Source organism: Felis catus, chromosome D1, assembly GCF_018350175.1.
Source record: "Felis catus isolate Fca126 chromosome D1, F.catus_Fca126_mat1.0, whole genome shotgun sequence".
In the NCBI taxonomy this organism is placed as follows: Eukaryota; Metazoa; Chordata; class Mammalia; order Carnivora; family Felidae; genus Felis; species Felis catus.
In genome coordinates, this window is record NC_058377.1 from 2824330 (window position 1) to 2842935 (window position 18606).

Genomic DNA, 18606 nt, shown 5'->3' on the forward strand with positions numbered 1-18606 from the left:
AAGGTATTAATTGTCCCAGTTAGAGAGAAATGGAGGGGCACCTGGGTGGCTCAGTCACTTAAGTATCTGACTCTTGGTTTCGGCTCAGGTCATGATGTCACAGTTTGTGTGTTCAAGCCCCATGTCGGGCTCTGTGCTGAGAGTAGAGCCTGCTTGGGATTTTCCCTCTCTGCTGTGTGTGGTCTCTTTCAAATGAATGAATGAATGAATGAATGAATGAATGAATGAATGAAAGAAATCGAGTCTGATAAATGTTAGAATTACTGGCCTGCAAACACTTGGCCAGCGTGTTGAAGTCCTGTCCTTCTGTAGTGGACCCTGTGGTCTGTCTGCACCATGCCTCACCAGCTTCAGGCCTAGGTATTCGTTCTCTCCCAGTTGCTGGAGATGCAGGCAGGTGACAGGTCTCAGTAGAGCCCGTCCCCAGGACTGCCTTCTGCTGAAGGGAGTCTCCGCTCCCAGGGTCGTGCCCTGCTCTCCAGGTGCCACCATCCAGTGTCTGAACCACGTGGAGGTGCAGGCCCTGCTCTTCTTCCCCAGTTTGTAAGAGCAAGGCCTTCCCAGCTCTAGACGTTTCCACAGATTCCAGGAAGGCCACTGCTGGGGCCACAGCTCTGCTCAGCTCCTGCCTCTGCTGTGTCCTGCTTTCTTGGCTGCTCCAGAAGGTCCCATCCAGACAGCTTCCTGCACACAAGTTCTGTCTCAGGGATTTTGTTCTCAGGAAATCCAACCTGTGACACTTTGGAATCCTTGTAAGCTTCTTTCTGTAAGATTGGAGATGAGAACGCAGGTCTGTAAATAGACCAAAGAGGGGCTAACTTTACATTCAGTGTTTTTTACATTCTCATCAAAGTGAAGTTCATTTTAGGAGCATAGTTTTAAATTTATATTTACAATCATAAAAATGGCTAAATTTCCCATTTTAAAAGATAATAACTAACTTTTGTAGAGAAAAGATGAATTGAAGTCCAACGGATTTTAAGACCTTAGATTTAAAATGACTAATTCACGGTTGCTTATCCTGAGAATGGGTCAGCCTGGGTGTCAGCCCCAGTAGTGGGTATATTGTGCCTCTGCTAAAATTAGACTTGACGTTTTGGGTATTTATACAAATCCTCAGAGCAGTAGTTATAGCCTTGGGAAGAAAACAAAATATCTTTGCACATTAAAATCTATACAGTGACTGGGAAAATCACTCTTTATTTGAGAAAGAAAGTGGACCATCAGTCAGACAATTTCTGCTCTGTCTAGTCTAGATTTTGAATAATCCCAGGAAAGGAGTATTAGATTTTTGCTAAGTGTTCATGGCAGCTGAGGGGCATTTAAATTCAAAGCAGTGTAAAGGACCAAAGTAACTTCATTGTTGCTTCTAAGGGGAACGGAATTAAATATAATACCAAGCAGAATTTCATGACATGGAATCAAAATGGCAGATAGGTTTCTCTTTCACTTTAGATGCTGATTTTCAGGGTCATTTGGATGTAAAATTACCTGAATTTAGTTATTCTTTGAAAAGCATGATATGTGCCCACCAAATTAGAGGTTATTTACTTTTCTTCAGTGTTGGATTGGCAACAATATGTTATATTGATATTTATATTTATGTTAACATTTGAGTGGATTGTAACAGAAAATGGGAAATGGTTTCATAGACCCTCAGATAAATACCAAATAGAAATAATTACGCAGAGTGCATTACTGTGCTGTGGTTTCTAGAACAGGTAGTGTAGACAAAGTGGCATTAAGACCAGCATTTCCCTTTGCCAGGATTCTGAGATGAAGGTGTATACAGGGTTGGTTTGGTTCTTTGGCCTCTGTCCTTGTCTTGCAGATGGTCACCTTCCCCTGGGTCCTCACATGGTGGCCCTTCAGGCTGTGTATGTTGTCTGTGTCCTCGTCTCTTGTTGTTGTTCAGGTTGGATTAGGGCCCAGCCTTATGATGTCATGTCACCTTCATTACCTTTTTAAAGGCCCTCTCTCTAAATCGTCTTATACTCAGGTCCTGGGATTCCACCTTTATCACGAGGGTTTTGGGGAGACAGAATTCAGTCCATAACACAAGTTAATATATCCTTGAGCCCCAAAGGAATTCACTGAATATTAAATAAGCACATTCTATGGAATCATGAAAACAAAGTGCTTGTTGTCACCCCAGCTCTGGCATTCAGTAGTGGGTACTAACAGACGTGAGAGCCCTTCAGCCTCTGCTCTCATGAGTATAAGGCACACCGAGCGTGTGCATCATACCGACACCAGCAGTAGATTAAAGAAAAGAAAGTTGGGTGAGGTCTGAGAGGAATGTGGCAAGTCTCCTGTAGGAAAGGGACCTCGGTTGAGGAACCAGATAAGTGCAGAAGGAGGAGAAGAGGAAAGGGCATTTCAGGAGAGTGAAAAGGTGTCACCCTTGACATAGATATGCACAGAGTGCATGATATGATGAAGAGAAGGGAGTGAATCAGTCTGGCGCGAGGAGAAGGTCGCTGAAGGTTTTCTGCAGTAGAAAAGTATATTAAGAAGATTAAACTGGCAACAGAGTGCCGAATAGATTGCAGAGGGTGCAACCAGAGACCAGTCAGAATGTTAATGACATCAGTCAGACAGAGTGATATTGAACTCAGACAGCGGTGCTCCAGCCCAGCCAGCGGTAAAGACGCCAGGGTTATTACGAAGGAGGCAGTGAACCCGCGGAACAGGAGCTATCAGAATATTCCAAGGTGGCTGGTAAAGATGGAAGACACTTAAATGGAGAGTTTTGAAATAAAGCTTCTGATTTGGAGGGGGGTTGAGTTAACTTTTAAATACCTGAAAGGGCCATGGATTATCCCGGTGAAAATACCTAGTAGGCACTTAGGAACTGGCAGTCACGCACAGCAGGGAATGTCCAGTGGAGACGCACATGTATAAGCGCAGGAATCCCTGTTGTGCCAGGTGAGTGGGTAAGGGGTTATACAGGAGGTGGATATTGAGGGCGCCATGGTATGAAACGCTGACAACAGGCTTGTAGACCTTACAAGTCGCACAACATGATTGGATGGTGAGGTCCTAGATGTCGTCCTGTTGACCCAGGGAGTAAGGCGTATGGGTCCTCATTGGGATCAAGGAAGTCAGCAGGGCCAAAGTATCATTAACATAAATACTTGAGTTATGAAGACAATGGTTGACCTGAAGGATTCCAGCCAAACCCTAAATTCACTTTAGGAAACGCAGGTGGAAGTTGCTAACAAGAGAGGTGAGTAGCCTCAGTGTTGGAAAACTGAAATCTCAGATAGCATCCATTTCCCTCAACAGGACACACGTGTCCCAGATTGGGGGCCATGTTCACTTTTACGTCCACATGGCTTCAGTAGTAGTGACAATAGTGTGCTTGTGACAACATACCTGCGTGTGTAGGTATTAATTACAGGAGTGTACGTGTTTCGTCTTCTCTCGAGACTGTAGTCCTTCAAGGAGCTCCTCCTTCCATCTCTCCTAAAGAAATTGGTACATTTTTTTTTTTTTTTGGTAGAGAGTGGTTCTAAGCATCAACTTTCTTACATTTCAAATGTTTGAAAACTGTAACTAAACCAGTAAATATAATCAAGCCATTAGAATAGTTCATGGAACAAAGGAAATGTTCAACAAATATTGGCTGGAGTTAATATTTTAATCACTATCACATTCCTTTATTCTCAAACATCTGTAGGAAAATGAGTGGGAAAGCCAATAAATGACCAAACACCCATATAAATATTTCTGTACAATTGTATATCTTCTGGAATATTTTGAGGAGTCATAAGAAATTGAAAGAGTTTCAAAAACTCATATTTATGGAAATAATAGAGTCTATTTTCTAAGGTAGCATTTGCTTTATTTCACATCTATAATGAAGAATGAATGTATTCTACACTATAAAGTTGAGTATCCAGAAATTTCACTATTATTACATATTATTATCATTATACTGTTTGTGAGTAGTATGTACATGGAAGTTTGGGATTAATACACTTTTGGATAATTTCTATTTTATCTGTGATAACACGTTCTTTAAAAAAAAAAAAGTTACGTGTTTTTTTATTTTGAGAGAGGTAGACAGAGTGCAAGCAGGGGAGGGGCAGAGAGAGAGAGGGAAACACAGAACCTGAAGCAGGCTCCAGGCTCCGAGCTGTCAGCACAGAGCCTGACACGGGGCTTGGACTCATGAATCGTGAGATCATGACCTGTGGTAAAGTCGGATGCTCAACCGACTGACTGAGTCACCCAGGTTCCCCCTATGATAACACATTCTTAATGCTTTGCCCACCCTCAAAAGTAATCATTTCCTTAATACCCTGTAGTATATGCGTACTTATTTGTGGTTACCAGAAAATTGATGCTATGTAAGGAAGTTCGCATGCACTAAAGAGATTCTTAAGTAAATAAGTGCTGGTAATATTGGGGGCTGAGGCCTGGAATATTCTCTTCAGCCCTGGACTTGAAGGGCAGCTGAGTGGAGCTCGCTAAGTGTGTTTCTCAGCAGCCAGACACACAGCCGGCCCGTCTGAGGCTGCTGTTACTCAACTTTCTTCCGAATGCTCAAGAGTCTTCCAGATTGTGTGGAGCACTGTTAGGAACGTTGCCTACGGTGGTAGTGATTGTGCCTCCACGGCTGGGCTTGACGCTTCGTACGGTGTTGGAGGTCCTCTCGTCTCTAATCAGCAGATCATATCAGGATAAGGGGGCAAATCACTCGGTGATAGTGTGAATGAGTTTTATAAGCCAAATGATTGTATCGTTAGCGTTCATATTAAAACAGTCAAAACGGTCAAAGATTGCAGCAGGAAGGTTGCTTGGAATTTTGTGCTCGACATACGTAATTTCCTGAAGGTATCTGATTTAGGGGGTGGTGTCAGCAGATAACATCATACAAATCTGGCTGTTAGTGAACAAGGCAGACGGCCTGGGAACTTGCCAGGTACCCTGTGTGACATGTTGCCAACCTCCATCAGAATGAGGCAGGTTACGTAAGAGATCGGTTTTGTTCAGCCCCCTTTTGGCCACACCGCTCAGGGGAAGAGCACTTAATGAAGAACGGCTTGGCGATGCTTCCCAAAGGCAGTCAATACACATTAGCTCATTTAAGACGTCATTTATTGTGTGCAGCTGACCCTGGTCCTGGTGCATATGTATAAATGACACATTTGGCAGAGCACCAGGCTGCGTGCCACTTGTCGCGAGGGAGGCCTTGCGCGTAGTCGCGGCTGGCCCCAGTGTTTGGCTTTCCCATTTAATGAATCGTAAGAAACACACAGGAAGTAAAGGGCGTACATGGTTTATTCATGGCACCTCGATCCACATGTGAATGTCTGCTTGAACGTCGTGTGTGTGGGGAAAGGAGTGAGATGCCACGTGTGTCCTCACCTCGGCGCCAGGTCAGCCCTGCCCGCTGACTGTGGGAGAGCCAGCTCTTTGGATCCCACGGAGGGGTGTGTGTGTGTGTGTGTGTGTGTGTGTGTGTGTGTGTGTGCATGGATGAACAGGAATATACCCTGGTTCCGTTTAGGAGGGGTCTTCTAGAAGGGGAAGAACAAAGATTTTACAGTTTCTGCTAGTGTTTATCCTGGGGAAGAAGTAAGCAGTCGCGATTTCTCAACCTTTTTTAATAGGCGCTCCTTCCCTGCATTTTATCAGGTTTTGTTAATAAGGGTTAACTGTCAATGTGAAGACCAGATCACCAAATCGGGAGGTTTCAGACGTGCTGTTTACCCGGCCTTGACCCGCAAGGCGGTCAGCATGCCTCACCTTTCTCTTGCATGCGGTCGCACGAGGCACGTTCCGAAGTACAGGGTCGTTCAGTGGTCACAGTAATTGTGTGCGGTGTCGGCTCCCCCGCCTCACAAAGGAAAACGGAGACGAGCCCAGCGGTCCACAGGCAACAAGTGGCAAAGCCGAGCCATGAGTCCGCCTCCAGCCAGTCCTGGAAGCTTCTTCCCACCTCCCACTTGTCTCTCCTGGATGGGAGGCGGGCAGAGAAAGTATGATGGCAGAGGTCACACTTAACTTGCTGAATGCCCCCATGGGGTGCACGAGAATGAATCGTAGGTGAACTGCGGGAAGGAGAGAACTGAAGATCTGAATCTGTTCAAGCAAAAGCACCAGGATAACACGTCACGTAAGGTCCGTGTAAATGAGGAAATGGCAGTTATTTTAATAACAGTGATCTCTAGACTGGTGTATCTGTGTATTTATTCGTTTAAAAGATTGAACTTCTGAGGAATCCATCAGGTCCCATCCAAATCAATGAAATGTTTCTGTCATCATCGATCTGAGGTGATCACCTTGGGAAGACCATTCTAAATGAAAAGCATTTTCAGAGGCACATGAATACTTTGGTGAGTGAGTTGTCTAGTGCTCGGATTATTTGCCCTGGACTTGAGTCTTAGAGCTCATCAGCGTTTGCCAACGTACCTCACACGAAAGAGGTAAAGAAAGCATGGTGTTTCCAGTAAGCAATACCATGGCTCCTCTCATCAGGTCATCTCTAACATGACCTGTAAATTCCACCTGCTGGAATTTGCACACGTGGCCACTGTGGGTCCACCAGGGCATTCCAGCCTCTGTCAGTTTTGGGGCAACAGACCTTGACACCCGTCGTAGAAGAAGAAGAAGAAGACAGCTAACACAGATTATCAGTTTCGGAGTAATTCTGTTTGACACACTTTTGTTTTTATTTAACAAACATCTCTATGGGCTCCTTACTCATGTAGTCCATTTTACACTACTGTCCTCATACAGGTTATAGCTAGAGCTGAAGCTCTCCTTCCTGTGATTTGAGGGTGCGAATAGGACTTTGGTGTATTTCACCCCCATTGTGGGCTGGATCATGCCCTCACACCACCAGAGCCCCGTGTTGAAGCCCTGACCCCTGGAACTTCAGAAGGGAGTCTGCTGTAGACGGGGCCCCTGAAGGCATGAGGAAGGTGGCACCACGCTCAGAGCATGGGCTCTGATGCAGTCTGATCAATGTCTTTCCAAGAAGAGGAGATAGGGACACAAGGACACAGCACAGGTGCGCACACAGAGTGACGTCCTGGAGATGCAGCCAGAGGGTCATGTGTAAGCCCGGGAGTGTCCTGGAACACATCCTCCCATGGTGGTCCCGGGACATGTCCTTCCATGGTGGCCCTGGGTCACGTCCTTCCACGGTGGCCCTGGACACGTCCTTCCCCAGGGGCCCTGGAGGACCCCTGTCAGCATCTTGATCTTGGACTCTTGGTCTCCAGAACTGTGGGAAAATACATGTCTGTCATGTCAGCCCGTCAGTTGGTGATGCTGGTTGTGACAGCTTTGGGACGTGAGTACGATTCCTCAGCACCCGTCACTGTGCCCGGCACGTTGTACGTGTTCTGTGGCCCAGTGGATGAAGTTCTTCTGCAGAAAATGACCTCCTTTCCTTCTGCTCCAAAGCAGGTGGACACCTTCCTGCACCACCTTCCCTTCCTCTCCTATCGCAGAACAGCCTTGTGGAGTTCAGGGAACACTTGGAGTAGCTCATGGACTTGTGGACACTGCTGTTTACATACAGGATTCCTGTTTTCGCCTTTGCCGTTTACATTGCATTCTCCAGAAAGTTCTTTCTTCAGAACTTTTCACCCTTTGGTATTATTATATTTAATATTTCATATTATTTCCCTCAGAACGTTTTTAGGGTGATGTCCGCACCAGAAAAACACTGTATAGATCATACCAAAGTCATGGGAACATGACAAGCATAATCAAAGTTTTTTTTCCCCTGTGGTTTTGTTTTTCTATTTTGTGTCTCGGAATTTGGAGAGGACTTGGGGAAAAGGAAAAGAGCTTTGGCTTTCCTACATGCTCCTCAGGAAAAATAGATCCAGCCTTCAGCTTTTAGGCTTGCGGTGTGCTCCCAGGAGAGAGCATTCTTGTGTCCTACAGAGTAAGCTGTGGAGTGGTTTCTGGAGAGGAAAATCTCGTATCTGGCATCTAGTATAACTAATCATTCAGCTCGCTTGGGAAAACTGGCAGCTTGACATTTAAAACGATGGCTTGAAATTTGTATTTTGCAGACCACATTGATCTTTAAGACAAGCTGGGGAGGGTTTTAATAAATCTGGAAAGCATAATCATCCAATTATGTCTCATTGTGATGGTGACTATTTCTAGCAATTGTAACAGAAAGAACAAAGGCTACACATGGAAAAACATTCGCCCTTCTTTTTAGAAATTTGGCTTCAAACGCTGCTTATAATAATTCGCTAAGATCTTAAATTCTTTCTGCAGTATTTACCCTCAGAGGAAAAGAGGTACCCTATTTTCATTGAAGTCAGAGGTCACGTTTAGACAAAAACGAAGTTAGTGCTCTGGTGCAGCCACACTGGAAAACAGGATGGAGTTTCCTCAAAAAATTAAAGATAGAGCTACTCTATGACCCAGCAATTGCACTACTAGGTATTTATCCAAGGGATACAGGTATGCTGCTTCGAAGGGACACATGCACCCCTATGTTTCTAGCAGCACTATCAACAATAGCCAAAGTATGGAAAGTGTCCAAATGTCCATCGATGGATGAATGCCTAAAGAAGATGTGGGGTGTGTATATATATATATATATATATATATATATATATATATATATATATGTATGTATGTATGTGTATATATATATACATATATATACAATTGAGTATTATTCAGCAATCAAAAAGAATGAAATCTTGCCATTTGCAACTATGTGGATGGAACTGGAGGGTATTATGCTAAGCGAAATTAGAGAAAGACAAATACCATATGACTTCGCTCATATGAGGACTTGCAGATACAAAACAGATAAACATAAGGGAAGGGAAGCAAAAATAATATAAAAACGGGGAGGGGGACAAAACATAAGAGACTCTTAGATATGGAGAACAAACAGAGGGTTGCTGGAGGGAGTGTGGGAGGGGGGGATGGGCTAAATGGGTAAGGGGCATTAAGGAATCTCCTGAAATCATTGTTGCACATTACGCTAACTAATTTGGATGTAAATTTAAAAATAAAAAAATTAAAAAAATAAAAACATTATTCTCTACAAGAAAATAAAATGAAGTTAGTGCTAATCCTTCCTCAGGAAAGGAGAGTCAATAATACTACTTACAAGTAACATATCCTACCCACGGTTAGAACACAAGTCCTTGCCATATATGCATACATTTGTCATTTTTCTGATACATTGGAAAAAAAGATGGTGTCTGATGTGCTCTAGCACAAGATGGGATCATTGGGAATGTAGGAAATATGGAGTCCTGGGTAGCTATGGACTTCCAATATATCTATATGTAAGTCTAACATAGGCTGCTCCTTTTATTGGAGCCAGAAATTAGCCTGTTAATCCAGAACCTTGTTAAAGAGGCGTGCCTGGGTGGCTCAGCCGGTTAAGCATCTGACTCTTTGTTTCATGTCTGGTCACAACCTCCCAGTTGGGGGATTAAGTCCTGCTTTGGGCCTCATGCTGAGCATGGAGCCTACTTGGGATTCTTTCTCTTTCTGGTTCCCCCCCCCCCCACCTCCCACGTGCCTCTACTCATGCTGTTTCTGTCTGTCTCAAAATAAGTGAAATAAACAAACTTAAAAAAAGGAATATGTATAAAAAAGTTATTAAAGAAAAGGTCTTCATATATACATATACATGTGTATATATGTGTACGTATATGTATATGTATATGAAAAAGATAAGTAGCTTTTAACTATATATATATGTACATACATACATACGTACATATATATAGTTAAAAGCTACTTACCTTTTTTTTTAATGTTTGTGAGAAAGAGCACGAGTGGGGGAGGGGCAGAGAGACAGAGAGAGAGACAGAGAGAGAGACAGAGAGAGAGAGAGAGAGAGAGAGAGACAGAGAATCTGAAGCAGGCTCCAGGCTCTGAGCTGTCAGCACAGAGTTGGACGCGGGGTTCAAATTCACAAACTGAACTCAACAACCTTGAGATCGTGGCCTGAGCGGAAGTCGGAAGCTTAACAGACTGAGTCCCCCAGAGGCCCTGAAGCTACTTACCCTAATGTATTTACCTGCATGTAAATGTGCTAATTCTTTAGCGCAGAGATCCGGCTTTTTAAAACAGTACGTATTCTTTGGTAATCAGCATTGTTGGTTTTGTATTAATTCCAGTTAAAATGTATGTTCGACAGTTTCCCTACCTATGTAATCTTAGAGAAGAATACCATGTTATTTTCAGTTACTTTTTCTCCAATTTTAACATTTCTTTCACCCAGGTAAAATTTACCAGCAAGTTTTTAGTGTCTTCTCTTCATTGAACCATTCCAAAGCAGCCTCCTTGATGTTCATAGAAATAATAACTCTCTTCTTTTCTGCCTTTTTGTTTGATTGTCTACTTAGAAATACAAGTCAGCTGATGTTAGCCGGTAAAGAAAGAACTGATGTGAACAGAGCAGAGTAAGTGGAAGGCACACCAGAGATTCAATAGTTATGAGCTTCCAGGACCCGTGGGCCTCTGCGTTTATGTTCTTTGGAAGAAATGGAGAGCTGTAGGTAATGGTGACTTGAGTAAATGGAGGTCAGTGAAAGGTTATCTGGGAAGAGGTGGGGAAGCTGCCGGAAGATGCCCTGACTCGGCCCACGCCTGTGATGACAGGGATGCAGACAGAGTGCCAGGAGGCTGTTGCCGGAATTACACCCATCTGTCTACTGCACTTGGGCAAGTGCAAATGAAGATAAGTCTTAGAAATAGCTAACTATGAGTGGTACCCTAGGTTAAAAACGTCTTTGCTATTATATATGCTGCTTAAAAATTAATACGCTGTATTAAGCTTAATAGGCTCAATTTGATCTCTTTTTCTTTTTTTTAAATTGTTTATTTTTGACAGAGAGACAGAGCATGAGTGGGGGGAGGGTCAGAGAGAGGGAGACACAGAATCTGAAACAGGCTCCAGGCTCTGAGCTGTTGGCACAGAGCCTGACGCAGGGCTCGAACCCACAGACCGTGAGATCGTGACCTGAGCCGAAGCCGGAAGCTCGACTGATTGAGCCACCCAGGCACCCATGATCCCTTTTCCTAGACTGAAGATCACCCCTTTCAGAAGTCCAGGCAAACACTGTCCCCTTCATTTTCTGAAATCGCAGAGGTCATAGGAGTGCGCGGTTGAGTGTGGTTACTGGTTACTGCAGGCTCCTCATTGTTTAAACCTTCTCTCCTTTCAGTCTTGGGCTTCGGGCAGAGGAGATGTGGAGGGAGTAATGGGGCGGGTTCCCTGCCAGCTTCTGGGGGACAGTCGTGCCATACACTCCCCTTCATCACTAATCACTTCATCTTCATTAATTATTGAACACAGGCTACAAAATAAAAGATGAGTAGAAGCTGTAAAGTGAGAGTCCAACAGCACATCCGTTCACTCTAAGCTATTGTGGTGCTAAATAAAGAAAATTCCCTTTAGTCAATCAGACAGTAACGAACATTGGTAAACAACAAGCTTCCACAGAACCTGGTGGGTAATTGATAACAATATTTTTTTATTAGTGCTCCAGTGGTGATTGTGGGAGTCAGAAAAAGATGATGTTCATATCCGGAAGATGTTCACATCCTCATACCTGAACCTATGAATCTGTTCCATTCCCTGGCAAAGGGAGTCAAGGTCACATTTGCAGTTGAGGCTGCTGGTCAGCTGACCTCAGGCCAAGCCAGCACCCTGGATTGCCTCTGTGGGCCCAGTGTATTCACACAGATCTCTATTTGCCATGATGGGTTCCCTTCTTGTCTGTTTATTGTAATAGGAGAGAGCACCTTTTTTTACTCTTGGGTTTTCCTCCCCTCCTTCATGTAATGCACTTACCTGAGCTATTTTGCCGCCTTTCCTGGATCCCTACTGAAGATTGGCACTGTGTTCTTGTGGGGGGACAATCTGAATTCATCTCTGTGGTCACTGCTAAAACAGGAACAAGCACAAGGCGTCGGATGACAGGGCTACGTGGGGCCTGTGTTTGGGGTGTGTGCCTGTGTGTCCAAAATGTGATCCTTGAAGAGTCAGTAGAGGGTGAGGCATGAATCCTCAAAGACCAGAAGGGTGTGTAAACTGAGGCAGAATGGCAAATGGGAGTGGCTGTGCTCAGGAAAAGATGTTTACGTATTATGCAGGGGAAGTGGGGAAAACTCTTTGTGTATAGGATCCTGAAGAAGCTTTCAGAGGATTCCGGGTGGTTCAGTTTGACTGGAATGACAGGGATGATGGGAGGAAGTGGCAGAAGTTGAGTGTGAGGAGCTTAGAGACCCAGTGAGGGACTTTTGGAAGATATCGCAAGCCCACACCTGCAGAGAAGTCCGGCAAGTGGGATGTGGAGGGGTGCAGATGCTCACCGACCTTGGACAGTGTCAACCCGTTAGCTGTGCCTTATTTGAGACGTTGTTAAGCAACAGTCCTTGAGCCCAGGAAGCTCCTTAATTTTAATTTGGATGCTCTCATTTTGAAATGTCATGTTGCTTATGCTTTCTATTTATTCTCGAAGTTTCTAGTTAATTTATTAATTTTTTTAATCTGTTTTTTTAAATTATTTTTTTAAATGTTTATTCACTTTTGAGAGGGAGACAGAGTGTGAGTGGGGGAGGAGCAGAGAGAGAGGGAGACACAGAATCCGAACCAGGCTCCAGGCTCTGAGCTGTCAGCACAGAGCTCGATGCGGGGCTCGAACTCATGAACTGTGAGATCATGACCTGAGCCAAAGCCGGATGCTCACTGACTGAGCCACCCAGGCGCCCCAGTTAATTTGTTTTTTAAACTTAACTGATTTTCTCTGGTTAGTCTAGAAAGGAGCTTTCTGCTCACATGTGTCTGGGCTAGTAGAGGGTGCTAGTATGGCATATGCTTGGCTGAGAACCTGGGGAAGCCGGGTGGAATCGGGCTCCTTGGGAGTAACTTGGGGAGAATTCTGAGTGCAACTCGGTGGCCACTAGAAGTGTTTCCTGCTTACTGACTTTTGAGTTACAGTGAAAGCATTTAGTTCCATAAACGTTTTTATAGTTTGGAGCCATAAAAAGCAATTCTGACAGTTTTCATGAAAAAGATTAGTAAGTGGACTCTAATGAAGAAGATACATTCCATTTTGCCATGTCGTAGTTGTTAAGCTTTTACCATCAGGGAATGAATTCTTACTTTCTGAGGATGGCCCTAGTTTTGTAAATTCGTTCTGGCAGTTCTAGAAAGGACATATCCCTCAGAATGGAGTCAGAAGGTGAAGTTTTCATAACAGTACAGGAAGGAGCTAGATTGGTGAACCAACATGGATGTAGTTAAACAGGAAAGGTGGACAGGGGTGGAAAACACTGGAAAAACCGCATTCACGATTATTTATTAGGCTAATGGTTCACACTCACAGCTGAATCTGCAAATTACAGTTCACAGTTATTGAAAGCGTTCTTCAAGGACTTTCTACAGCAGTCATTTCTACTGAAGTTGAGAGTTTGTAAGAACAAAATGTTTCCTAGCATTGGCTCCTGAGTTCATTTTTCTCCTCTATCAAAATCTGTTATTGTGTGCATTTAGCACAAATTACTCTCTTGCCTATCTTTGATTCTATTAGTAAAAGTGGAAATAATCTTAATTAGGTAATTGAATCACCATATATTAGAATTATGCAGTTCCCCAGAAGTCTAGATTATTCCCTCTATTTTCAGTAATCCTGTCTTGTGCTAGACCATATGAGACATGACCTTTTTTCCCCAGTATAGTAGAAAATGGAAAGGATTTGCATTTTATGACTATGCTGTATTGTTGAGGACTTTTTGCTTTTTGGTGGATTATTTATCCTGAAGGTCATGCTTATTCTTGAGTTTGGGTTTGTGCTAGTCATTGATTCTCGTTTGCAAATGAATTAAGAAGTAGATTACTCATCATGTTTACAGTGATTATTCTGAAGTTACATACTTTATAGAGCTGAAAGAGACCTTCTGGATCCTCATGATAAATGAAAATGCTAAGTTCACTGAGGGTGCACATCGTAGTGATTAGGGGCACGGTGTCTGACGCCTGACTGCCTCTCTGTGAGTTCTGATGTAGCCTGGCTCTATGAACTTGAGCAGGTTACTTAACTTAGGTTGACCTCAGTTTCCATATTGCGATAGTGAAAATAAAAAGTGGGATATATCATGGTTGTTGTGAGGTTTAAACAAATCAATGCACATGGACTTAATAGAATCTAGCTGGCTTGCATACCATAGGCATGCTCCCTTTTATTTACAGTAGGATGACTTTTCTGGGGTCTTTCACATTATTAGTGGTTGAGTGAAAAATAGAACACAAATCTCAGCTACGAAATATTAATAAACTAAGATACTGTTTGTAGCATCAGCTCATAATTGATCTTGAGTAATTATAACTGTTACCATGAGCTATCTTATGTTTCTAAATTTGTTGTAGAATGTTATTTTAGTGCACCTAAGTGGCTCAGTCAGTCAGTTAGTTATGTGTCCCACTCATGGTTTTGGCTCAGGTCACAATCTTGAGGTTTGTGGGATCGAGCCCCATGTTGCGCTCTGTGCTAACAGCACTGAGCCTGCTTGGGATTCTCTCTCCCTCTTTCTCTCTGTCCCTCCTCCCCGTCAGCTGTGTGTTCTCGTTCTCGTTCTCTCTCTCTCCCTCTCTCTCTCTCTCTCTCTCTCTCTCTCTCTCACTTTCTCTCTCTCAAGTAAGTAAACTTAAAAAAGAATTCACCTGTCCCTGGAAGGAAAGAACCAGGTTTTCTAGTTTTGAGCCATAAGAGTTCATGAAGCTTTTCTTTACAAATGCAGGGGGCCACGCTTGGTGCCCATAGAAACACAGTTCCTGTCTTCAATGAGCTTACAGGTAGTAGAAGTAAAAGTAAATAAACATGTACACACACTACACATATATTTGTACCCACACACACATAGCAGGGTATAGCTGAGAATTCAAAGGGAAGATTGTCTCCTTTGTAGATGTGGTGTTTCTGAAAGATCGTTTTGTTTATGGTGTGTGTGTGTGCGTGTGTGTGCATATGTGTGTGTGTGTTTTCTGAATAAGTAGCTTCTAGACGTGGACCTAAAAGATTAGAAGTTTTGCACACGCTCTGTGACTGGTCAGATGCACTAGCGAATCTTGATGTATGCAGGGACACATAAATGTTTTTTCACTCAGTAATCCATACACGATGGAAACGTAAATTATGACTATGGCATCAAGTAATTGATGTGTCCAGGATTGCTATGTAGCTCATTTATAATTAAAACCCCTTGGTATACGATTTTTCCCCGGCTACTTCAAACACATTCTGTCCTGTAGCCATAGGTAGTTGACACAAGAGACTCCTCCCTATTTAGTGAACGATTGGCCATTCCAGTGTAAATTTCATGGACTGTCTTCCACAGAGTCAGGAAAAGGTGATGGAGAGAGAGCTGTAGCCGGTGTCTCGCATCTCCTAACAAAGTGAAATGTGGAATTTTGTTCAGTTACAGGTTGCCAGAAAGTTATGCTTTGAAGAGTCGTCAGTGTTACTTTCAGGGTCCTCTGTCATTGTGAGCCAGGCACACTCAGTCTAGTTAGCACCCACTGTCAGGGCATCTAGCAGAACATTCTGTTTAGTGATGAAACAGCGATGGCAAACACAGGCCACGTCATGTGAGTTCCTGAATGTTGGAGGCCGTGTTTCCTGGTGCTTGTTCAATAACTGGACCCTTAGTTAAACTTGGAGGGAATTGGAGGAACATGGGCTCTACGGGACTGCTTCCCACTGCCGTAGGCTTTTTTGGGAACCCTTTTCTTGAGGCCAACGGTGATCAAATTCAACCCTTAGGAATGATCACAATAACTTCCCATAACGATTATCTTAAATTTCGCAATTCTTTTCCATAATTCTCCCCATCAGGGAATGAATTATTTCTCAATAAATAAATTGAATCAATCAGTGAATAAATAAACCTCCTCTCCAAAAGCTTCATTCTGAGGGACAAATATTGAGGCAAATTTTTTTCACAGTGTCTAATTGTCAAAAATGTGCATTTTCATTGGATTTGGTACTGAATTCACAACAGTGCTGTCTGCCAGCCACACAGTCTAATAAGTCTTAGGCTGCCTCTGTCTGAGTTTTTATAACCAAGTCTGTCAGATAATATGTGGTCATAATATAGGTAAGTAGAAGAGAATAATCATAAAACATTATTGTAATCTGTGAGCCTCAGTTCCTATTCCAGACAGTTACTACTCATCATAGTTTATCTTCACAACAATCCTCAATATTGGTATCTTTAGTTCTTTTTTTCCTAAAAATGGTACACTGCATCATCGCAAAAGGATCTTAAATTACAGGCTACTAGATATATGTGGCCTATTTTATATTCATCCATATTCACGGTTTCTCCTGGAGGTGCTCCTCAGTGACAGAGAATGTCCTTTCCCACCTGTGGCTCTCAGGCATGACCACGTGACACGCTTGGGCCAATGACATCTAGGCAGAAATAACATCTGTCATTTCTAAGCAGAAGCTCTAAGACCCAGCATGTGATTCCCCATTCTGCCCTGTTGTGAGAATTAGCAATGTTCAAAATAGAACCTGCCCCATCAGCCAGGGCTCCGTGGAGAAATCACGTGGAACAAAGTTACAGCCAGCACAGTATAGACACGTAATAGATGCCAGAAATAAACCTTCGCTGTCAGCTGCTGACATATTGGGGTCACTTGTTACTAGAGCATAACCCTTCTTCACTGACACAGAACCAAAGACAGGACATTCTCAACTCAATCTCAAGGCTCAAGTTTATACTGCTGTTACTTTCTTAAAAGAAAAAACCTCTTAGCATAGAATATTCATCGATGTTTTCTTCTTGACCGTGTAGCCTCTTCTTGTACGTTTAGAGTTCTCTTAGTAATCAGTCTTCCACTCTGGGATTTCTTTTTTTCTTTTTTGGCCTTTATTTATTCCTCTAAATGAACAACAAGTAGAGAATAATGTTTGTTTCTCTTTCCCTTTTATCCGAAAAATCTTTACAGGGCTCAAGACCTGACTTGTAATTTTCTTGTTCCAGAACATACTTTTGATTAACTGTATACCTTGCAGCGAGTGAATATAGTGAAAACCATCAAATGCATCCTTGTATCTGGACGTTGTTACCATGGTCTCTCAATTCACGGGGCTCTTAGGTCACTAACTGACTGTGAATGCACTTGGACTCTTTCTCCATGAATGAGAAGGTCTCGTACTGCGGGGGACCAAAGTGCTGTTCCTACCACACGCTGGATATAATGCAAGCCATTATTGATGTCCCAAAGGAAGTCATGTTCCAAGAAATGTTGTTCCACAACATCTCTTCTATTATCTAAAGAGTCCAGAATTGCTAACTTCCTTATGAGCTGATGGTCTTGTAATTTTGTTGTTTGGCAAGGACTGGGTGAAGTTTCTGGCAGAAAGCAGCTGAGGGACTTTATATTCGAAGACCGGACAAGCTGGTCCTCATCAGTGGTCTAAGTGTGCAGGCATTTCCCTTGTGGGAAATATTTTCACTCAAAAATAAGTAACTAGAACATTCCTAAGGAGGAAAACAGCAGGGGGAAAAGATGCTAGCTCAGTGTTTGGTCGAGCCTGTTAGATAGCCCCAAAGGCCAGATAAAAATCCTAATAGTTTTAAGAATTCTTTTTGGTTTCCCATCCATTTTAAGTAATGTTTTATTTTATTTTCTGTATTTTCTGTGGGTATGATTAAAAAAAAATAGTATTGTGTTAAGGAAGATACTGACAATGGGATTTATTGATAGGGCAGACATATCTGCTTTACTTTTAATTCTTGAAAGATTCTAGCTTTCTTTTTGAAGAGTAAGGTCATAAGATTTGTATAACATTAAGTTAAAAGATAATTTACCTTACTTATAAGGCAAACAGGAAAATGTCCATTTCAGATACAAGTGACTCAGAATCCTTATAATATAAGGACTATATTAAGAATATTGTATTAATAGTATATTAATAATCCTGCTAGTATAGTGATGGTTGTGTTCTTACCTCATAATAGCTGCCTGATGGTGCCCTTTTCTTTCTAGGGTTTAAGTGAACCTGGTATACAAGCATGCCAAGGTAAAAAGAAGAATACATCTTATTAACAGGGTCAGTCTTGGCTAAGAATTTTATCATTAGTTTTACTCCATAACAGTGTCCCAAATCCCATTGCTTGTTTTCTATTCATGATAATATTAATCCCAGATAAACTGCCCAAGAGTTCTTATGGGGAAACTTTTGAAAAGATCTCAAATGAGATATATGACTGCTGAAACTCAATTTATTTCATTTCGGTCCAATTCAGTTCTTTATATGCTTGGACTCTCCTCTCGCTAGCCAATTAATTGGCCCAGCAACACCCTTACTATAAGCTTCCAGAAACGGTAAGGTAGCTCCATTGGAACCAAACTTCTCACAGAAAACTACCGTAAAATCTGGGAGTGGGGGGGGGGGGGAATATTGTATGTTTAAAAATTGTTAAGAGAGTAAGTTTTCATCAGGAGAAAGAAAAAGTTGTGGCTATGAGTGGGGACACCGGTTGACTTCCTGTAGCGATCACTTTGCAGAGCACATGTGCGTCAAATCATGACGTATGGCTACAATTAGTACCATGTTATAAATCATTTATATC

General features: G+C 42.7%; 1 protein-coding gene across 1 annotated transcript in view; it reads left to right on the forward strand.

The window, feature by feature from the left end:
- GRIA4 (glutamate ionotropic receptor AMPA type subunit 4) overlaps window positions 1-18606 on the forward strand; it is a 1433894-nt gene that overhangs the window by 135050 nt on the left and 1280238 nt on the right. The gene's annotated exons all lie outside the window — the stretch shown is intronic.